Here is a 24,461-nt window from a genome sequence, read left to right as displayed (position 1 = left end):
GAAGGAGGGAAAAGTGGAGGGCAGTAGTGATAGGGGATTTGATAGTTAGGGGGACAGATAAGAGGTTCTGTGGGAGAGATCGAGAATCCCGGATGGTCTGTTGCCTCCCTGGTGCCAGGGTCCACGATATCTCGGATCGAGTTCTCAGTATTCTCAGAAGGGAGGGTGAGCAGCCAGATGTCGTGGTCCATGTAGGGACCAGTGACGTGGGTAGGAAGAGTGAGGAGGTTCTGCAAAGAGAGTTCAGGGAGTCAGGTGCAAAGTTGAAGGACAGGACCTCCAGGGTTGCAATCTCAGGATTGCTACCAGTGCCACATGCTAGTGAGGCTAGAAATAGGAAGATAATGCAGCTAAATACGTGGCTAAGGAGATGGTGCAGGAGGGAGGGCTTCATGTTTCTGGACAATTGGGCTTTGATCCAGGGAAGGTGGGACCTGTTCCGACAGGACGGATTGCACCTGAACTGGAGGGGGACTAACATCCTTGTGGGAAGGTTTGCTAGTGCTGCTCCGGGGGGGGGTTTAAACTAGATTTACAGGGGGATGGGAACCAGAGTGTTAGGGCAGATAGTGAGGTGGAGGAGGATAAAGGTCATGCGAGAACTGCAAGTATAGTGCATGGAGTAAAGCCACGTCCAACATATAAAGAGGCTTTGAGGGAAGAGAAGCAGAATAAAGGGTGTAAAGACAGTAAGGTAGAAGGGCTAAAGTGTGTGTACCTCAATGCAAGAAGCATCAGGAACAAAGGTGATGAACTGAGAGCTTGGATACATACATAGAATTATGATGTAGTGGCCATTACAGAGACTTGGCTGGCACCAGGGCAGGAATGGATTCTCAATATTCCTGGATTTCAGTGCTTTAAAAGGGATAGAGAGGGCGGAAAAAGGGGAGGGGAGTGGCATTACTGGTCAGGGATACTATTGCAGCTACAGAAAGGGTGGGTAATGTAGCAGGATCCTCTTTTGAGTCAGTATGGGTGGAAGTCAGGAACAGGAAGGGAGCAGTTACTCTACTGGGGGTATTCTATAGGCCCCCTGGTAGCAGCAGAGATACCAAGGAGCAGATTGGGAGGCAGATTTTGGAAAGCTGCAAAAATAACAGGGTTATTATCATGGGTGACTTTAACTTCCATAATATTGATTGGCACCTGATTAGTTCCAATGGTTTAGATGGGGCAGAGTTTGTTAAGCGTGTCCAGGACAGATTCCTGTCACAGTATGTTGACAGGCTGACTAGGGGGAATGCCATACTAGATCTAGTATTAGGTAACGAACCGGGTCAGGTCACAGATCTCTCAGTGGGTGAGCATCTGGGAGACAGTGACCACTGCTCCCTGGCCTTTAACATCTCTTGCAGGATGTTAGGGATAAATTTGTCCCAGTGAGGAAGATAAAGAATGGTAGGGTGAAGGAACCATGGGTGACAAGTGAGGTGGAAAATCTAGTCAGGTGGAAGAAGGCAGCATACATGAGGTTTACGAAGCAGAGATCAGATAGGTCTATTGAGGAATATAGGGTAGCAAGAAAGGAGCTTAAGAAGGGGCTGAGAAGAGCAAGAAGGGGGCATGAGAAGGCCTTGGCGAGTAGGGTAAAGGAAAACCCCAAGGCAATCTTCAATTATGTGAAGAACAAAAGGATGACAGAAGTGAAAGTAGGACCGATTAGAGATAAAGGTGGGAAGATGTGCCTGCAGGCTGTGAAAGTGAGCGAGGTCCTCGATGAATACTCCTCTTCGGTATTCACCAGTGAGAGGGAACTTGATGATGATGAGGACAATATGAGTGAGGTTGATGTTCTGGAGCATGCTAATATTAAGAGAGAGGAGGTGTTGGAGTTGTTAAAATACATTAGGACGGATAAGTCCCTGGGGCCTGACGGAATATTCCCCAGGCTGCTCCACGAGGCGAGGGAAGAGATTGCTGAGTCTCTGGCTAGGATCTTTATGTCCTCGTTGTCCACGGGAATGGTACCAGAGGATTGGAGGGAAGCGAATGTTGTCCCCTTGTTCAAAAAAGGTAGTGGGGATGGTCCGGGTAATTATAGACCAGTGAGCCTTACACCTATGGTGGGAAAGCTGTTGGAAAAGATTCTTAGAGATAGGATCTATGGACATTTAGAGAATCATGGTCTGATCAGGGACAGTCAGCACGGCTTTGTGAAGGGCAGATCATGTCTAACAAGCCTGATAGAGTTCTTTGAGGAGGTGACCAGGCTTATAGATGAGGATAGTGCAGTGGATGTGATCTACATGGATTTTAGTAAGGCATTTGACAAGGTTCCACATGGTAGGCTTATTCAGAAAGTTAGAAGGCATGGGATCCAGGGAAGTTTGGCCAGGTGGATTCAGAATTGGCTTGCCTGCAGAAGGCAGAGGGTGGTGGTGGAGGGAGTACATTCAGATTGGAGGATTGTGACTAGTGGTGTCCCACAAGGATTGGTTCTGGGATCTCTACTTTTTGTGATTTTTATTAATGACCTGGATGTGGGGGTAGAAGGGTGGGTTGGCAAGTTTGCAGACGACACAAAGGTTGGTGGTGTTGTAGATAGTGTAGGGGATTGTCAAAGATTGCAGAGAGACATTGATAGGGTTTAAAAGTGGGCTGAGAAGTGGCAGATGGAGTTCAACCAGGAGAAGTGTGAGGTGGTACATTTTGGAAGGACAAACTCCAAGGCAGAGTACAAAGTAAATGGCAGGATACTTGGTAGTGTGGAGGTGCAGAGGGATCTGGGGCTACATGTCCACAGATCCCTGAAAGTTGCCTCACAGGTAGATAGGGTAGTTAAGGAAGCTTATGGGGTGTTAGCTTTCTTAAGTCAAGGGATAGAGTTTAAGAATCGCAAAGTAATGATACAGCTCTATAAAACTCTGGTTAGGCCACACTGGGAGTACTGTGTCCAGTTCTGGTCGCCTCACTATAGGAAGGATGTGGAAGCATTGGAAAGGGTACAGAGGAGATTCACCAGGATGCTGCCTGGTTTAGAGAGTATGGATTATGATCAGAGATTAAGGGAGCTAGGGCTTTACTCTTTGCAGAGAAGGAGGATGAGAGGAGACATGATAGAGGTATACAAGATATTAAGAGGAATAGATAGAGTGGATAGCCAGCGCTTCTTCCCCAGGGCACCACTGCTCAATACAAGAGGACATGACTTTAAGGTAAGGGGTGGGAAGTTCAAGGGGGATATTAGAGGAAGGTTTTTTACTCAGAGAGTGGTTGGTGTGTGGAATGCACTGCCTGAGTCAGTGGTGGAGGCAGATACACTAGTGAAGTTTAAGAGACTACTAGACAGGTATATGGAGGAATTTAAGGTGGGGGGTTATATGGGAGGCAGGGTTTAAGGGTCGGTACAACATTGTGGGCTGAAGGGCCTGTACTGTGCTATACTGTTATATGTTCAATGTCACCACTACATCGATACCTCTCTCTCACCTTCTTAACCACCATCAACTCTGTGATGACTCTCTCTTGTCCATGAACTTACTGATCTAGCCTCTGATCTGGAGTTGTAAACTCATTTCCATCATGGGCGTGAGCCTCCATAATATCCAGGACACCTTCAAGGAGTGAAATTTCAGAAAACGGTTTCCATTATTAAGGACCATCACCACCCAGGACTTAGCTGTTTCTCTCTGTTACTGTTAGGAAGGAGGTACAGGAGCCTGAAGGCACAGGATCAATGATTCGGGAGCAACCTCTTTCCCATCTGCTATCTGATTTCTAAGTAGGTTTTGAGCCCATGAACATTTCCTCACTACTTTTTCTTTAATTTCTGCTTTTTCACGACTTATTTAATTTAACTATTTAATATATTCAGTATATACTTACAGTAATTCATGCTTTTCATCTATTATTATGAATTTCATTGTACTGCTGTAAATTTCGTAACACATGCCGGTGATATTAAAACCTGTTTCTGATTCTGAATTCTACATCCACATCCAAGTCATTGTGAGGACTTACAGGTGAACAATGAATGAGGTTGGATTTTATGTATGCAGTGAGTTGGATCATAAGATGCAGGAGTGAAATTAGGCCATTCGGCCCATTGAGTCTGCTCCACCAGTCCATCATGGCTGATTTATTATCCCTCTCAACCCCATTCCCCTGCCTTCTCCCCATAACCTTTGATGCCCTGACTAATCAAAAATCTATCCAGCTCCCCCATCTCCCTTCATCCCTCCCTTATCTCACGCCCCTTCATCTTCCTCTTCCTTGCTATCCCCTTCCCTGTTCTCCCCCTCTCCTCTTTTCCCAGGGTTCACAGGGGTAGTTGGTGGGTGGCTATCACTGGTAACTCTACGTTCAAACCCGCCTCTACTTACTGACCAGTGCAGCCGCTCCTTGGCCTTTGCCCAGAACAGGGGAGCATCCTACACAGACAGGAAGCCACCCCATCTCGTGGCTGGAACAGATGTTTTCGTCTGGAGATAAGGGTCACGTGGTGGAAAATGAGTGTTTCAGAGGAAATGGCAGTATGCGTCTGCTTGCTTCTAGATTAAAAACTGCATCCTGGTCAAATGGTGACAAGGAGATAAAGTTTTCCCTTTTCTCCTCCATCCCTCAATTGACCCCATCCTCTTGTCTGTCTGTCCCGCCCCCCCCCCCCCCAGCTTTTTGTGTCACTAACCTTCTAGTCTCCTTGGATTTATTCTCACTTCAATGCCACTGTTCCGCACAAGTGACCTTGGGCCAATTCCAACTGGGAAAAATAGTAGACAGGCACACAGTGCGTTAGTAACTGGATTTCATCCAGCCACCAAGTAGCTACTTATTGGACAGACTGTAGTTGACAAAAGTTAACCTCTTCTCTGCCAATGATACCTTTCCTTTGAGTGAACACTCCCAAGATACCTTCCAGGAATGTTAACAGTCGATGCCTGACTACACTGGGAGATTTTGGGAAGTCAAAAGTCTGATGGCTGTGAGTCTATTGGAATCAGCCTGATCTAGGGTTGTGTGGGTGAGTGGGTGGGTAGATAGAAGGGAGGAAAAGGACCTGTTTTAGAGTCATAAAAAAATACAGCAGGAAACAGGCCCTTTGATCCATCTAGTCCATGCCAAACCATTTAAACTGCCTACTCCCATTGACCTGCACCAAGACCATAGCCCTCCATACACCTAACCAAATTTCCCTTAAATGTTAAAATCAAGCTTGCATGCACTATTTGTGCTGGAAGCTTGTTCCTCACTCTCACCACCTTCTGAGTGAAGGGTTCCCTTCTTGTTTCCCTTAAACCTTTCACCTTTCACCCTTAACCCATGATCCTTAGTTGTAGTTCCACCCAACTTCAATGGAAAAAGCTGTTATTGTTTGTTGTTGCTTGTATTGTTCTGCCAAGCATTGTGGGCATGCAATGTTTGGCACCAGAATATGTAATGACACTTGGCAATTGCCCCAGCTCATCCTTGTGCATTGATAGTTAATGTAAATGACACATTTCATTTTATATTTCAATGTACATGTGATAATTAAGGCTGAATGTGAATTTGAGAAGGATAGACAGAGCCCATAGAAGTGGATGCATTATGTAACCTGTGATTATGCCAGCTCTTTTACTGAGGCCTGTGGCTGAGCAAAGAGATCTTGGGGTCCAAGTTCATAGCTCCAAGAAAGTGGCTACACAGGTCGATAAGGTGGTTAAGAAGGCTTATGGAATGGTTGCTTTTATAAGTTGAAGCCTTGAGTTCAGAAGTCAAGAAGTTATGTTGCAACTTTATAAAATTCAGATTTGGACTTATTTACCATATGTACATTGAAACGTAAAGTGAATTGGTCATTTGCATTAGCAATCAATGCACAAAGATGTGCTGGGTGCAGCTGCCAAGTGCCAAGGGGCATATCTGGAGAATTGCACGCAGTCCTGGTCACCCCAGTACAAGAAGGATGTTGAGGCTTTGGAGAGGGTGCAGAAGAGGTTTACCAGGATGCTGCCTGGTTTCGAGGGCTTGTGCTATCACGAGAGGCTGGACAAACTTGGGTTGTTTTCTCTGGAGCTGCAGAGGCTGAGGGGAGATCTGATAGAGGTTTACAAGATTATGAGAGACAGAGATAGAGTAGACTGAGTGCATCCTTTTCCCAGGGTAGAAATGTCTAATACTAGAAGGTGCATTGAAGGTGAGGTGGGGAGGGGGGTAAGATTTTTACTCAGAGTGGTGGATGCCTGGAATGCACTGCCTTGTCTGGTGGTAGAGACAAATACATTTGGATAGGCACGTGGATGTGAGGAAGATGGAGGGATTTGGACATTGTGTAGGTAGAAGGGATTAGTGTTTTTTGGCGGGGGGAGGTTAATTTACTTTTTATCTGGTTCAGCACAACATTGTGGGCTGAAGCGTGTGTCCCAGAGCTGTACTCTTCTATGTTCAAGGTTCAGGGTACATTTATTTTCAAAGTATGTCTATATTATACAAACTCACAGGCAGCCACAAAACAAATAAATCCAAAAAATATATATATATATAGGAAAAGAAGACAGTTAAACACCCGATGTGCGGAGAAAAAAAAAGCACAAGCAAATTGTGTTCTTAAATGACATCCGTATGAGAGTCCTACAATTCAACGTGGAGCCGAGTTAACCTCGTGGAGCAGTGACCTGAACTAGCCCCAACACGCTGACCTACGTAATCGTGGGCTGTCATGTTGGCACGGGAATGTGTGGCAACACTTGTGGGCTGCCCCCCCCAGCACGTCCTTAGGTTATGTTGGTTGCTAATGCAAAGGATGCATTTCACTGCACGTTTCAATCTACATGTGATAAATAAATGAATGTGAATCAGAAAACCTACTTCAGAAACAGAATCGGGTTTAATATCACTCACATATGTTGTGAAATTCATTAGCTTTAAAGCAGCAGTAATAGTTAAGTTAAAAAAAAAAGGAGTGAGGTGGTGTTCATGGGTTCAATCTCCATTCAGAAATCGGATGCCAGAGAGAAGGAGCTGTTCCTAAATCACTGTGTGTACTTTCAGGCTTCTGTACTTCCTTCCCAATGGTAATAATGAAAAGACGGCATATCCTGGGTGTGGGGGTCCTTAATGATACATCACTCCTTGAAGATGTCTTGGGTACTATGTAGGCTAGTACTCATTTTGGAGGTAACTAATTTTACAAGTTTCTGCAACTTACTTGATCCTGTCTGCAGCCTCGTCTCCCCCACCCCCCACACCAGGCTGTGATGCAGCCCGTCGGAGTGCTCTCTGCGGTACAGTTGCAGAAGTTTTCGAGTGTTTTAGTTTTGCTTTCTTGTTTTCTCATGAACTCAAAAAATATATCTGAAGAAGTCGAAAATCTGAAATAAAACAGAAAATGCTGGAAACACTCAATGGGCCGGGCAGCATCTGTGGAGGGAGGGACAGTTTAACATTTCAGGTTGGTGAGACTTCATCGGAACTAAATGAGAGTATCGAAAATCAGAATACTGTACATGCTGGAATTAATTCTGTATTCAAAGTTCAAAGTAAATTTATTATTAAAGTACATATATGTCACCATGTACAACTCTGAGATTCATTTCATTGTGGCCATACTTAATAATTCCATAGAATAATAACTATAACAGAATCACTGAAAGACCACACCAACTTGAGTGTTTAACCAGTGTGCAAAAGACAACAAACTGCAAATACAAAAGGAAAGAAATAATAACAATAAATAAATAAACAATAAATATCAAGAACATGAGATGAAGAGTCCTTGAAAGTGAGTCCATAGGTTGTGGGAACAATTCAGTGATGGGGCGAGTGAAGTTCAGTGAAGTTATCTCCTTTGGTTCAAGAACCCGGTTGAGGGGTAATAACTGTTCCTGAACCTGGTGTGAAACCCAAGGCTCCTGTACCTTCTTCCTGAGTGCATGTCCTGGATGGTGGGGGTCCCTGATGATGAATTCTGCCCTGCTGTGACAGTGCTTCATGTAGATCTGCTCAATGGTGGGGAGGGATTTACCTGTGATGGACTGGGCCATATCCACTACTCTTTCATACCAGGCTGTGATGCATCCAGACAATAGGTTCTCCACTACACATCTATAGAAGCTTGTCAAAGTTATAGATGCCATGCCAAATCTCTGCAAATTCCTAAGGAAGCAGAGACACTGCTGTGCTTTCTTCGTAATTGTACTTACTGAGATAAAGAGAACTTCTGGCACATTGGCCTTTATGAATCAGAGTATTGAGTACAGGGGTTGGGATGTAATGCTTGAAGTTGTGTAATATGTCGATGAGACCAAATTTGGAGCGTTGTGTACAGTTCTGGTCATCTATTATGTCTAGTTTAATTATCATTCAACCATTCATGAATATAGTCAAACAAAACAGTGTTCCCTGGAGCCAAGGTGTAAAACATACACAGCACAAGGCACACACAACACATACAGGATAGGAAGCAAACATACAGTCTTACAAAACAGAAGTGTGTATATATAGCCCAAGCCCCTGAGTGACATGTTTTCAAATTGTCGGGTCATGGGTGCAATTGGCAAGAAAACACGGTTTTCAGTAATCCACAGACAAATATATGCCCACAATCCAGCAAGAGAGTCCAGCCCCCAACCAAACATGGATGCTGTGCTACACCGCCTCGGGATCTCCTCTCCTAAATTGTAGCAACAGCTAAGTCCACGGCTTGAGGCCTAGTCCTTGCTACTGCAAGACTACACAACTCGCCCATCGTCTGCCACACCAACAAACAAGGGAAATGGAATTACGGCATCTTAGGTTATCAATGCCCAACAGGGTCTTGCGATTGCAAGAGAAAATGTCCAAGCAATCTCCCAACAACACAGTAGCAGGCAGCAACACAAACAGCTTGCTGACTTGCAGTACCCAAAGTTCTTAAAGTCCATTATTGACTTGGGATCATAAAAAAATACAAAAACACCTTTGGTTGTCCCTGGAGAGGCCACTGTGTCCAAACACACTGCCATCATACTGGAAAGATATTAATAAGATTGAAGGATAGAGAGAAAATTTACAGGGACTTTGCTGGGACTCAGGACGTGAGTTATAGAGAAAGGTTGAGTAGCTTATAACTTTATTCCCTAGAGGGTTCCTTTTCTTATGCCATGGAGCCTTACCATTAACTGGAACCCCTGATAGAGGTGTACAAAATTATGAGGGGTATAGATAGGATGAGTGCTTTTTCCCCTCAGGTTGAGTGAGACTAAAAGTAGAGATCATAGGTTTAGAGCGAAAGGAGGATCTGAGGGAGAACTTCTTCACACAAGGGGTGATACAGGTGTGGAATGAGCTGCCATTGGAAGCAGGTCCAATTGCAACACTTAACGGAAGTTTGGATAGGTAAACGGATGTGGGGGGGGAATGCGCGGGGGGATATGGAGGACTATGGTCCAGGTGCATGTCAATGAGAATAGACAGAGTTTGGCATGGACTAGATGGGCAGAAGGGCTTGTTTCTGTGCTGTAGTGCTCTATGACTTTATAAAAACAGCAAGTGCAGAATCTGAAACAGTCAAAAAAGCAGGGGCTATAACCCTGAAACATTAACCATTTCTCTCTCTACAGATGCAGCTTGTTGTGCTGAATTTTTACAAAGGATTTTTTGTGTGTACAAATATAAAACCAGCTTTTTCTCGTTCCTAGTATCACATAAAATCCAAGACTCACAGAGAGATACAGCATAGAATCAGGCCTTTCATACCATTGAGTGAGGACACCCAGCAGGACTGACAAAAACAAGACCTGACACAGGGCGGATGAGCTCCTTGCAAGCCAACAGCCATCTTCCGTGGAAGAGATGAAAGCCTCACCACGTATCTACGAATCATATGCTATGCACCTAGTTAGAGAAGACATGGTCAACTTGGATGCTGCACCATGTGCCTGGGCCTGCCCAGGGCCTCCGCCTAAGGAAGGGCCGAGCTCGAAGAAGCGGTCGCGGCTGGAGGGCGACACAGCCTCGGGCTCGAGTTCAGTGGGGGCGGCGGCCAGCGAGAACAGCTGGAGGAGGGGCTATACTCAGTGCTGTCGAAGAAGATGGAGGTGCATAGCCACCAACCCTGGACTCGGGACAGCACCCACTGACTGACTGACCATTGAGTCCATCCTGACCACCAACCACCCATTTATACTCATCCTACATCTGGTGTGTTCCCCCCTTCCTTTCCAGTCCTGAAGAAGGGTCTCAGCCCAAATTGTCGACTACTTATTCATTTCCATGGATGCTGCCTGACCTGCTGAATTCCTCCATTTTTTTTAAAATCCCATTTTATTCTCCCCACGTTTTTCGCCTAGATTTTACCCCTCACCTACAATTTACAGCGGTCAATTAACCCATCCGCTCATCCGCACATTCTGCGTGGGATGGGACTGGAGCACCCGGCGGAAGTCCACAAACAGAACACGCAGTCTTGGCACGGGGAGAGATCAGGATCGTACCATAGAACCCGGGGGATCTGCTACTGGGCCGCCCATAGTACACAGCGCTGGAAGCTGGGTAGTTTACACAGTGACCACAATGGCCTCTTCTGTTCTGCAAAGGTCTGTGATTCTCTGTTTGCCACACACTCATGCCACCTTAATTCCTCGTCCAACAATTCCAAGATGTGTTCGCACATTCTGCTTTCAATGGGTGAGCAAGAGAGGGAGTGAAACTGTATTCAGCTGGGATTACAACCCCTTCATCCCACCCCAAGTTAATGTGAATGGGGGTCGAGGCCAAGTAATTACTAAATTTATTTATTTAGACCAAGGGTTCCCAACCCTTTTTATGCCATGGACCAGCACCATTAAGCAAGGGGTCCATGGACCACAGGTTGGGAACCCCTGATTTAGACTTTAACAGGCCCTTTCGACCCAGCAAGCCCACAGTGCCCTGTGGCCAATTAATCTACTAACCTGTATGCCTTTGGACTGCGGGAGGAAACCCGAGCACCCGGAGGAAACCACATAGTCACAGGGAGAAGATAAAAGCTCTTTACAGGCAGTGGTCGGAATTGAACCTGGGTCACTGGTACTGTAATAGGAATGTAGAAACATAGAAAACATACAACACAATACAGGCCCTTTGGCCCACAAAGCTGTGCCGAGCATGTCCTTGCCTTAGAAATTACCTAGGGTTGCCCATAGCCCTCTATTTTTCTAAGCTCCATGTACCTATCCAGGAGTCTCTTTAAAGACCCTGTGGTATCTGCCTCCACCACTGTCACAGGCAGCCCATTCCCCGCACTCACCACTCTCTGTGTAAAAAACGTACCTCTGATATCACCTCTGTACATACTTCCAAGCACCTTAAAACTGTGCCTTCTAGTGCTAGCCATTTCAACGCCAGGAAAAAGCCTCTGACTATCCACACGATCAATGCCTCTCATCACCTTATACACCTCTATCAAGTCACCTCTCATCCTCCTTCACTCCAAGGAGAAAAGGCCGAGTTCATTCAACTTATTCTCATAAGGCATGCTCCCCAATCCAGGCAACATTCTTGTAAATCTCCTCTGCACCCTTTCTATGGTTTCCACATCCTTCCTGTAGTGAGGTGACCAGAACAGAGCACAGTACTCCAAGTGGGATCTGACCAGGGTCCTATATAGCTGCAACATTACCTCTCATCTCCTGAACTCAATCCCATGATTGACAAAAGCCAATGCACCGTATGCCTTCTTAACCACAGAGTCAACCTGCATAGCAGCTTTGAGTGTCTGAAGGACTCGAACTCCAAGATCCCTCTGATCCTCCATGCTGCCAAGAGTCTTACCATTGATGCTATATTCTGCCATCATATTTGACCTACCAAAATGAACAACCTCACACTTATCTGGGTTGAACTCCATCTGCCACTTTTCAGCCCAGTTTTGCACCCTATCAATGTTCTACTGTAACCTCTGACAGCCCTCCACACTATCCACAACACCTCCAACCTTTGTGTCATCAGCAAGTTTACTAACCCATCCTTCCACTTCCTCATCCAGGTCATTTATAAAAATCACGAAGAGTAAGGGTCCCAGAACAGATCCCTGAGGCACACCACTGGTCACCGTCCTCCATGCAGAACCACTCTTTGCCTTCTGGATCCACAAACTAATGTCCCCTTGGATCCCATGCCTCCTTACTTTCTCAATAAGCCTTTCATGGGGTACCTTATCAAATGCCTTGCTGAAATCCATATACACTACATCTACTGCGCTACCTCCATCAATGTATTTAGTCACATCCTCAAAAAATTCAATCAGGCTCGTAAGATACGACCTGCCTTTGACAAAGCCATGCTGACTATTCCTAATCATGTTATGCCTCTCCAAATGTTCATAAATCCTGCCTCTCAGGATCTTTTTCATCAACTTACCAACCACTAAAGTTAGACTCACTGGTCTATAATTTCCTGGGCTATCTCTACTCCCTTTCTTGAATAAGGTAACAACATCCGCAACCCTCTAATCTACCGGAACCACCCCGATCCCCATTGATGATGCAAGGATAATTAATGGAGGCTCAGCAATCTTCTTCCTTTCCTCCCACAGTAGCCTGAGGTATATCTCGTCTGGTCCCAGAGACTTATCCAACTTGGTGCTTTTCAAAAGCTCCAGCACATCCTCTTTCTTAATGTCTATATGCTCAAGCTTTTCAGTCCACTGTAAATCATCTCTACAATCGCCAAGGTCCTTTTAGACAGTGAATACTGAAGCAAAGTATTCATTAAGTACCTCCACTGCCTACTCCAGTTCCATACACACTTTTCCACTGTCACACTTGATTGGTCCTATTCTCTCACGTCTTATCCTCTTCGTTTCACATACTTGTAGAATGCCTTGGGGTTTTCCTTAATCCTGCTCACCAAGGCCTTCTCATGGCCCCTTCTGGCTCTCCTAATTTCATTCTTAAACTCCTTCCAATGTTACACTAACTGCTATCTACCATTCCACTCAACTCAGACCCCACTTCAAGTTCAAGTTTATTGTCATGGGCGTATATGCACACTTTCATAAACCCGGAGTTTAAGAATGAAATTAGGAGAGCCAGAAATGGCCATGAGAAGGCCTTAGCGAACAGGATTAAGGAAAACCCCAAGGCATTCTACAAGTGTGACAGTGGAAAAGTGTGTATGGAACCAGAGGAGATAGCAGAGATACTGAATGAGTACTTTACTTCGGTATTCACTACAGAAAAGGGTTCTAGTTTACTTAAACACCTGTATTTCTAATCGTTAGAGCCCTAAGGCTCTTGTACTTCCTGTTTAATCTTGTTAAGTTAATTATGATTGGCATGGGTTTCCTGCATCCAATGGTTATTTAAAGAGGGCTCTTATTTGGTGCTGGAGCAGAGTCTTTGTGTTTGTCCAAGGGAAGGGCAAGGGCCGATACAGCTTGGCACCAGTGTCATCGCAGGAGTTGCCAGAACGAGGTTGAAGGCAATGTCCGATTGCCTTAGGGACTCCAGCTCCTGATTCATCCTCAGGGTTTACTCCTGAAGCCTTTCCCATGAGTGGGTTTGGCCACAAGGCAGCAGAGGTTTGGAATCAGAGTTTTCCCTCTCTTCGATGGACTGCGTTCCCAGGCTGACGAGTTCCATCTACCCGGAGCACTGGTTTTAAGGCACCAGGACCTGCCTTCGCCCCTTCTCCTGTCAGTAGAAACAGTTCTGCCGGGCTTAGAGGCTAAGCCAGATGAGAAGGCCAGGAGTTGGACTTGGTTGTCAGAGGCTATTTGAGGTGCATGCCGTGAGGAGAACTTTTAGGTAGTGGGAGCTTGCTCCCACTACCAGTCCTCAGCTTGACAACCTTGGAACCATGCATAGCTTTACATAATTGTACACACACCTTTCCAAATTTTATACCTTTACTATTTTTATCAATGCAATATAGAAAGAATTCTATCTGGATGACAAACAGCTTGCTACAGCGACAGCTCTGCACATGACTGCAGGAAACTACAGAGAGCTGTGCACACAGTTCAGTACATCATGGAAAGCCAGCCTCCCCTCCATGGATGCTGTCTCCACTCCTCACTACCTCAGTAAAGCAGCTAGCATAATCAAAGACCCCAGTTTTCCCAGACATTCTCTCTTCCACCCCTTTCCATTGGGCAGAAGATACAAAAGCCTGAAAGCACGTCCCACCAGGCTCAAGACAGCTCCCAACCTACTGTCTTTGGCCAAGTCATTAGGTATATTGAAAGCAGAAGGTGATAGTTTCTTGATTAGTAGGCATCAAAGGTTACGGGGAGAAGGCAGAACAATGAGGTTGAGCAGGAAAATAAATTAGCCATGATGGAATGGTGGAGCAGACTCAATGGGCCGAATTCTACACCTATGTCTTATGGCTATCAGACCCTTCAATGGACCTCATGCAATAAGCTGGACTCTTGACCTCATAATCTACTCACTCTACTCCTGCATTTTATCATTTACCTGCACTGCTCTTTCTTGGTAGCTTTTAAACCTTATTCTGCCTTGTTAATGTTTTACCTTGTACTACCTAAGTGCAAGGTGTAATGATTTGATCTGTATGAAGCTTTTCACTGTACATGTCACAGTAATAAATAGGTAACAATATCAAATAATCCTGAGCTCAAACCCACTGAAGCCCTTGATTTTCTCTCCATTATCTTCAGTTTCTCCCAGCCATTTGCATTTATTCTACTCTCTATAAACCTGGGCAGCATACTGTCATGGTCCGGTCCGTGAAGTCCAGATTCCCGTTCACGGTCCGGTCTATTGCTCCTTATTCCAGGTTTTCTGGTTTTCCCTTTTTCTGTTGGGCGCTGTAATGGAGGCAGCTGATTCACATTTTGGGCTGGCTACATAAATAGCTCCTTGGTTCAGCTTCCATTGCTGGATTGTTCCTGTCTAAACCCCCTGTCTGAATCCCTTCTTTGCCCCTGCCTCCTGAAGCCTTGCCCTGCAACCAGTATCTGAAGCCTTGCCTCGCCTAGAGCCTTGCCTCACCTGTAACCCTTGCCTGCAACCTTTGCCTGTACTGCTGTCAAGTTCAACCGCCACAGCAAGATAGGAACTGTCTATCGTTGTTTTGAACTGTCTCTGTGTCCATGCCTTCGCTAGGTAGGTCCAGCCATTTGCCGCTACTTAGTGTTGAGAACTGTCTTTGTGTCTATGCCTTCGCTAGGTAGGTCCGGCTGTTTGCCGCTACCTTGTGTTGGGAACTGTCTCTCTGTGTTCTGTGTACAAGTCCTGGCCCTATGTCCTGTTCCCAAGGAGGGGTCCTGGCTCTGTATTCCACGTCTCTGCGTTCCTGTCTCTCCCCTGACCAAGTCAAGGCTTCAAGGTCTCGTCCTGTCCTTGTACCTTGCCCAGCCCAGGAGTACCTCGTCTAGTCCTAGCCATGTCCAAGAACCTTGTCCTGTCCAAGTCAAGGCTTTGTGCTCTCATCGTGTCCATGTGCCTCGTCCTGTGCAGGAGTTCCACGTCCTGTTCTGCAGCCATGTCCTGTCCTCGCCTAATTCCAAAGTCTGAGCCTGAGTCAAGACCCAGGTTCTGGGTCCTTGTCCAGTCTCTGGCTTGGAGTCCGAACCCAAGCCTCGAGGAACCCAAGTCATGTCCAGTCCTGTAGCCACGTCATGTCCTCGCCTAGTTCCGGGGTCCAAGCCTGAGTCAAGACCCAGGTTTCCGGTCCTTGTCCAGTCTCTGGCTCGGAGTCCAAGCCCAGGCTCCTAGTTCCCTGTTCCTTGTCCTGGTCCCGCTTGTCTAGCCAACGTCCTAGCCCAAGTCTGTGTTCTTGTCCCAGCCACCAGTCTGCATCCAGTCATGTCCCTAACTCTGGTCCTGTCCTGTTCCTAGTACTTCAGCGTCTGTGTCTTGAAGTTGGGTCTGCCACCAACGCCCCACTTTATGACACATACAATGCTTTACAGTACCAGTGACCTGGGTTCAATTCCCACTGCTGTCTGTCAGGAGTTTGTATGCTCTCCCTGTGATCAAATGGGTTTCCTCCAGGTGCTCCGGTTTCCTCCCACAGTCCAAAGACACAACAGTTGGTAGGTTAATCGGTCATTGTAAGTTGTCCCGTGATTAGGCTCGGGTCAAATCGAGGGATTGCTGGGCAGCATGGCTCGAAGGACCTTTTAGGGGCTGTATCTCAATAAATAAATAAACCTGATCCCGTCCATAATTTTGCTTACAAGCAAGAAGGGTCTATGGACTTTTATCCATAGATGCTGCCTGACCTGATGAGTTCTTCCAGCATTTTGTGTGTTCCTCTGGACTTACAGCGTCTGTAGAATCTCTTCTGTTATCGAAGTATGTATGCATTACCTTGAGATTTGATTTTTGCTGGCATTTACAGGAACCCATTAATTGCTCAGCTCCCCCCCACCACCACTACATACTCCTCTCCACAGACTCTCAGCACTCTTTAATGCCCCTCTCCCTTTCACTTTCTGCTTACACTTTACACCGACACAGTCACAGTCCAACTGTGTTTTCATGTGCCCTGTTGCTACCTAGAAGAGTTTCACTTAGTCTCCTAGAAGAGTCTCACTTAGTCAATTTACCATTTCCTGTCAGTCACCTTATGTACAGATACTCCTCATCTATTGTCACTTCATGTACATGCAGTTAGTCTATGTATATAAGTCTGTATGTTCTCCCTGTGACCCTGTGGGTTTCCTCTGTGTGTTCAGTTTCCTCCCACCATCCAAAGAGGTAGTGATTGGTGGGTTAATTGGTCATTGTAAATTGTCCTGCGATTAGGCTCGGGTTAAATTGGGGGGTTGCTGAGTAGCGAGGCTCGAGAGCCACTAAGGGATGAAGAGCCTGTTCCGTGCTGCTTCTCTTTAAAACAAAACATAAATTTGTGGGGCCACACATTAGTGTAGTGGTTAGCACTCGGCTTTATAGTACCAGCAACCAAGATGTACCATTTGGTGGGTTAATTGGTCATTGTAAATTGTCCTACGATTAGGCTAAGATGAAATTGGAGGATTGCTGAGCGGTGAGACTCAAAGAGCCATAAGAGCCTATTCTGCACTGCATGTCAATTAAAATAAAGTTTAAAAACTAATCCTATGAATGTACAGCTACACTCAAACAGTTACTTGTACATTGTGTTTTATATGATTACCTTTATGTTTATATTTATTGCGTGTTTTCTCGCTCATTTTTTTTGTTGCTGTTGGTGTAATTTGTTTTTTTGCACGTGGCGAAGACGGGGTTTGCTGTTTTTCGTTGAAGGTTTCTCTATATTTTGTGGTTGTCTATAAAGAAGATGAATCTCTGGGTTGTACTCTGCACACATACTTAGATAATTAACTTTTTATTGCGATACAGTACGGAGTAGGCCCTTCTGGTACTTCAAGCCACATGGCCTGGCAATTCCCCAATTTAATGTTAGCCTAATCACAGGAAATTTACAATAACCAATCAACTAATCAACTTACCAACTGGTACATCTTAAGACTATGGGAGGAACCCGGAGGAAACCCACCAGGAGAACGCACAAACTCCTTGCAGGTAGCGGTGGGGATTGAACCCATTTTGCCTGTACTGTAAAGCATTGTGCTAACCACTACACTACCGGAATTTATGAAAAATATATACACAAACAAAGACTGACAAACAACCAATGTCCAAGAGTTAAACATACCATTTCTCTGTGCAACACTGCTTACTGTTCCTGTATAGTAACTTCTTCAAGAAGGGGTTGGTGATTCTATGGAATTCATTGCCATAAACAATGTGAAGGCCAAGTCATTGGGTATATTTAAAGTGGAGGCTAATATCCTTGATAGTCAAGAGTGTCAAAGGTAATGGGAAGAAGGTGGGAGAATGGAGTTGAGAGCTCCTATGTCGTGTAGTCTCATGGTCTTCTAGATTTGCGTGTAAGGTCACTCATGGACTTTTCATTTTCAGAAGCATATTTGACTGGCTAATAGGCAAGGGTGTGGCAGACAGAATATAACCTGGGAAAACACTAAGTGACTCACTTCAAACAGCAAAATAGACAGGTCGAATTTTTGTTTAAATACTGGGGAACTGAAAAATGTTGCTGTTTGAAAGGTCGTAAGTGTGCGTGCGCAAGTCTCTAGAAATTATTATGCAGGAACAGCAAGCAAGTTGAAAGGTATGTTTGCCTCATTCCGTGAGGTTTTGAGTATAAGGGAAATCGCACTGTATTTATCTTGAGGACTGGTGGTACAGCCCAGTTCATCACAGGCAAAGCCCTTCCCAGCACTGAGCAGTCGCAGGAAAGCAGCATCCATTATCAAGGACCCCCGTCATCAGGGCATACTCTCTTCTTACTCTTACCATCAAGCTGGAGGTACAGGAGCTTAGGTCCCAGACCACCAAGTTCAGGAATAGTTATTACCCTGCGACTGTCATTTTCTTGAACCAGTGTGGATAACTTCACTCAGCTCACCTCTGAACTGATTCCACAACCTATATACTCGCGTTCAAGGACTCTACAACTCAGTATTACTATTTTATTAATTACTTGTACAGTGGTTGTCTGTCGGTCTTTAAAATTTAGTTTTTCATACATTCTATTGTATTTTATTTTAAAAGTTAAAAATTCAATTGAATTTAATTTCAAAGTACATAAATGTCACCATATACAACCCTGAGATTCATTTACTTGAGGGCATACTTAATAAATCCATAGAATAATAGCCATAACAGAATCAATAAGAAACTGCACCACTTGGGCGTTCAACCAGAGTGCAAAAGACAACAAACTAGAATAATAATAATAAATAAATAAACAAAAACAATTGATATTGACAACATGAAATGAAGAGTCCTTGAAAGTGAGACCATTGGTTGTGGCAACATTTCAAGTGAAGTTGAATGAAGTTATCCCTTTTGGTTCAAAAACCTTACGGCTGAGGGTTAGTAACTGTTCCTGAACCTGGTGATGTGAGTCTTGAGGCTCCTGTATCTCCTTCCCGATGGCAGCAGCAAGAAGAGGGAATGGCCTGGGTGGTGGGAGCCCCCAGGGATGGAGGCTGTTTTCTTGCGGCAACATTTCAAATGTTTTCCTGCAAGTGCAAGAAAATGAATCTCAAGGTAGCATATGTGCACTTTGGTAATAAATTTTCTTTGAACCTTGAACTGAAGGCAGGACAGAGGGACTGCTGCAAGGTTTTGTCTGCGGTACCTCCTGCACCAGCTGTGCTCATAATGCAACCATCTCTGTGGACTTTCTCTACACTTGCCAAGTTCAGATTAATTTATTACAAGCACATCAAAACATACACTTAAATGAGTTGTTTGCATTAACAACCAACACACCCAAGGATGAGCTGGGGGCAGCCCACAACTGTTGACCTCACAAACTACCCCCTGATAATCTTGCACTTTATTGTTTACCTGCTCTGCACTCTCTCTTTGTAGCTGTTACACTTTACAGACTCAGAGTACTACAGCAAGGAAACAAGCTCTTTAACTCATCTAGTTCATGATGAACTATTAGTCTCCCTAGTCCGATTGACTGGCACCCAGACCATAGCCCTGCATACTCCTCCTATCTACGTACAGTACCTATTCAAACTTCTCTTAAATGTTGAAATCAAACCCATATCAATCACTTCCATTGGCAGCTCATCCCACACTCTCACCACCCTCTGAGTGAAGAAATTTCCCCCTTGATCCCCTTAAATATTTCACCTTTCACCCTTAACCCATGACCTCTAGTTTTAGTCTCATCCAACCTCAGTGGAAAAAGCCTGCTTGTATTTACCTTGTCTATACCTCTCATAATTGTTGTACCTCTATCAAAGCTCCCCTCATTCTCCCACAGCTCCAGGTAATAAAGTCCTAACCTATTCAACCTTTCCCTATAACTCAGATCCTCAAGTCCCAGCAACATTCTTGTGCATTGTACTCTTCCAATCTTATTGGGACATAGAACATAGAAAGTTACAGCACATCGCAGGTCCTTTGGCTCACAACGCCGACTATGTAACCCACTCTAGGAACAGCCTAGAATTTCCCTAACGTGTAACCCTGTATCTTTCTATTTTATTGATATCTTTTCTGTATGTAGGTGACCAAAACTGCACACAGTATTCCAAATTTGGTCTCATACAACTTCCAAATAACCTCCCAGCTCCTGTACTCAATACTTTGATTTATGAAGGCCAATATGCCAAAAGCTTTCTTTATGACCCTGTCTACCTGTGACATCTCTTTCTTAGATCCCTCTGTTCCACTGCACTCCTCAGTGCCCTATCGCTTACCGTGTAAGTCCTACCCTGGCACATTGTTATTGTTTGACCTTGTTCTTCCTCAATGCACTGTGTACTGATCTGACCTGCGTGAACAGTATGCAAGACAAACTTTTCACTGTATCTCCATAAATGTAATCAAAACAATTAAATTGCAAAGCAACACACACAAAATGCTGAGGGAACTCAGCAAGTCAGGAAAAGAGCAAACAATCTATATTTCAGGTTGAGATCCTTCTTCAGCACTGAGGAATCAATTCCAATTCCAGCACTTCCTGCAGGGGGTGACTTACTTAGTCAAAGGCACTATACAAAGTCTGCTCAGAACTTGTCCAGAAGGAAGCAAGGAGATGGGGAACTAGAAAAAGAAGGTGATGAGTACTGTAAGTGCTTCCTCTGCAAGAGCTGTAGAAAGCATCTGTCTCTGCAAGGTCACTTCTGCCGTAGGTGAGTCCCATGGGTTCTCTGATCTGCTGGAAGGCAAGGTGAAGTACTCAGAGAGGAATAACATATATTGGAAAGGAAAGAGCCAGATTGTTCAAATTCCAAGCGGATCGAGTCTGTGGAAGTGTGCCAGACCCCGTGCCTATCTGTCTGCCATTTTGTGGCTGTTTGTTCCAACATCTACATTCCCATCTTATTTATTTATATTGCCCTCCCTCCTTATTGGCATGTCCCTGTCAGAGACAAACACTTGAAAATAGATGAGTCACTGGTTTTACGTCTTTCCAATTTTTTTTTAAGGGGGAAAGAATTGTTTTTGGCACCTAATGGGGTAAGGGAGCATAACATGATCGGAATGCTGCAGAGAAAAGGCGGAAGTGATAACCAGCCCTGACAGGAAAGGTAGCATTGTGTTTGTCTACACTCAAATGAACTGCAAGCTCTTGCACAAACAATAAGGGTCGGAAGCAAAGAATGTCCCAATGCAAAGTCCAAACATTGCTACAAGATTATTGAGAATGCTGTTCCTGTGTCAGAATAGTGTTGCTCATTCTTTTTTTTGCTCTGTGTGGGATTTCACTTGGGTTAGTCCTCATCTTTTGGGTCACACAGGGATGCAGCGGGTTCAGTCTCGCAGCTGCAGAGATCGGGTTCAGTCCCAAAATCTGGCGCTGTCTGTGTATGAGTGTGTGTGATTGTGTATGTGTGTGTGTATGCGTGAGTGTGAGTGTGTGCGTGTGTGTGTGAGTGTGTGTATGTATCTGTGTGCATGTATGCGTATGTGTGAGTGTGAGTGTGTGCGTGTGTGTGTCTGTGTGGTGTGTGTATGCCTGCGTGTATGTGTGAGTATGTTCGTGTGTGTTGTGCGTGTGAGTGTGCCTGCGTGTATGTGCGAGTGTGAGTGTGTGCGCGTGTGTGTGTCTGTGTGCATATATGTGTATGTGTGAGTGTGAGTGTGTGCGTGTGTGTATGCATGTGGCTGTATGTACGTGTGACTGTGTGTATGTGTGTGTATACGTAAGTGTGTGTGTGAGTACGTGTGTGTGTGCATGTGTGTGTGTGCGTGTGTGTGTGTGTGTGTATGTGTGTGTGTGTGTATGGAGTTTGCACGTTCTCTCTATAAACACATGGGTTTACCCCTGCTGCTCTGGTTTCCTCACTCAACCCATAGATGGCCAGTGGGTTAATCTGGCACTCTGTTAAATTGCCCTAAGTGGGTGTGTCTGGTCAAGTGGTGGAATCTGGGAAGAGCTGACAAAAATTTAAATGGGATAGTTCATTAGTTGTGTGCCACATTGTATGACGTGGGTAATTGTGGTCTTTCCATGACCATGATTATTCTTGGCAAAGTTTTCTACGGAAGTGGTTTACCATTGCCTTTGCCTGGGCAGTGTGTTTACAGGATGCGTGAACACCCAGCCATTATCATTACTCTTCAGAGATTCTTTCCTTGGCGTGGGGTGGCACAGTAATGCAATGGTCAGCACAGCACTTTACAGGACAGTTGAGTCAGGTTCAGTTCACACTGTTGTCTGTAAGGAGTTTGAACGTTCTTCAGTAAGGACATAGTGAACATTCAGCCTGACACCACATGGGTTTCCTCTGGGTGCTCTGGTTCCTTCCCATAGTCCAAATACTGTGGTAGGTTAAGTGATCATTGTAAATTGTCCTGTGATTAGGCTGAGGTTAAATTGGGAGGATTGTTGGGCTTATTGTCAATAAATAAATAAATAACCAGGACTTTACACCTTACACCTCCTTTGGAGGAGACGTAGCTCCACCCAACCATCGAAAATGGGATTCATGTAGTTAAATGAATGGTTGATGGCTAGCATGGACTGTGGGCCAAAGGGCCTGTGCTATTTTTCTTTCTAACTATGAAAGAGAGCTCAGCTCACGCTGTCCCTCATCTTTTAAGTTCTCTTTTCTCACTTCAACACAAGAGGTTCTGCAAATGCTGGAAATTTGGAGCAACATGCCCAAAATACAGGAGGAACTTGAAAGACCAGGCAACATCTATGGCAGGGAATAAATAAGCAATGTTTCGGGCCGAGACCCTTTATCTAGAAGGTTTTGATCTGATCTGATGAAGGGTCTTGGCCTGAAACTCTACATTTCCCTCCATAGATGTTGCCTGACCTGCTGAATTCCTCCAGCATTTTGTGTGTGTGTGTGTGTGTGTGTGTGTGTTGCCCTTTCCAATCTATGGAGAATTAAAAATTAGGGGCATTTAAGAAACTCTTCAATAGGCATATGGATGTTATAAAATGGAGAGAAGAATTAGAATGATTTTAGAATAGTTAAAAAAGTTGGCACGACATTGTTGATCGAAGGGTCTGTACTATGCTGTTATAAGACCATAAGATATAGGAACAGAATTGGCCATTTGGCCCATTGAGTCTGCTCTGCATTTCAGCATGGCTGATCCATTTTCCTTTCAGCCCCAATCTTCTCCCTTCTCCCTGTATCCCTTCATGCCCTGATTAATCACGAATCTATCAATCTCTGCCTTAAGTATAGATAAAGACTTGGCCTCCACAACTGCCTGTGACAATGAATCCCACAGATTCACCACCCTCTGGCTAAAGAAATTCCTCCTCATCTCTGTTCTAAATAGATGCTCCTCTTTCTGAGGCTGTGTCCTCAGGCCTTAGACTCCCCCACTATAGGAAACATATCCACTCTATCGAGGCCTTTCAACATTTGATAGGTTTCAACGAGATCCCCCAGTCGCTCCTTATGTCATAAGACTTTCAACACCAAAATCATTTTAGTTTTACGTTATGTTCTATATATGCTTTTTAAATGCTGCAATCAAACCCGCAACCATCACTTCTGCTGGCAGCTCATTCAACACTGTACATCCTTCAATAATTTTGATCCTGGTCACTGTCTGTGAGAGCTTGCTGTGCAAAATTGGTTGCTATATTTCCTACTTTACAATAGCCACTATAATTGACCGGCCATGAAGAGGTCAGGTGTGTCCTCAGGGGTGTTATAGAAGTGCAACTCTGTCTTTTTTCTCCAAGTCTGATTGTCTGGATGGGAAGGAGAGGGAATGAGGGGATGGGAAAAGGTGGTGAAGGAGTTTCTAAGGAAAAGGGAGGGGGAGGGGCTGGGGATGGGATGGGAAAGAGGGGAGGGATGAGGAAGAAGGGTGGGGGATGAGTAGGATTGCAAGGGAGATGGAGAAGGGAGGGAGGGAGATGGGTTGTAGAGAGATGGAGATGGGGAGAAGTTGGGAATGGGAAGGGGTGGAGATGAGGGGTGGGAAAGGGTGGGGGAAGAATGAGATGGCAGGGGAGAGGGGTGAAGGAGGGAGATGGGGAAAGGTTGGAGGTGGGATGGGGTGAAAATGAAGAATGGGGAAGAGTGGGGAATGAGTGGGATGGAGAGGAAGAGGGTGATGGACAACTGAGAGATAGAAATGTGGAGGATGTAGAGAAGGGGAGGGGATAGAGATTTGGAATGGGGTGTATGGAGATGAGGGGCATTAGAGCTGGAGACAAATATGGGAAGGGCTTTGGGTTAGGGTTATGGAGATGGAAATGGAGAGGTGTTAGAGATGGAGACAGAGATGGGGAGCAGTGTAGAGATATGGAGATGGAGATGGAGGGGGGGGGGTGACTATCTCTCTGAAACCCTAATACCAGGTTTTGGGGTCAGGATCGGTGGGGTTCTCCCAAAGTCGGCCCCCTCCGAAACTTTGGTTCACTTCGAGTGAAGCCTGCTGGGAAACGACGTCTTTCGTTGTGTGAGTGTGTGTGTTTATATTCAGGAATGATTCCCCCCACCACCCTCCCCACCATCCCGAGATATGGATCGTTACACATGACATCAACGGCTGGTCAGAATAAATCAGGAACTTAAGGGACGTCCTGTCAAC

The sequence above is a fragment of the Mobula birostris genome, chromosome 12 (genome assembly GCF_030028105.1).
Source record: "Mobula birostris isolate sMobBir1 chromosome 12, sMobBir1.hap1, whole genome shotgun sequence".
NCBI classification, from domain to species: Eukaryota; Metazoa; Chordata; class Chondrichthyes; order Myliobatiformes; family Myliobatidae; genus Mobula; species Mobula birostris.
Note: the sequence above shows the minus strand (reverse complement) of the source record.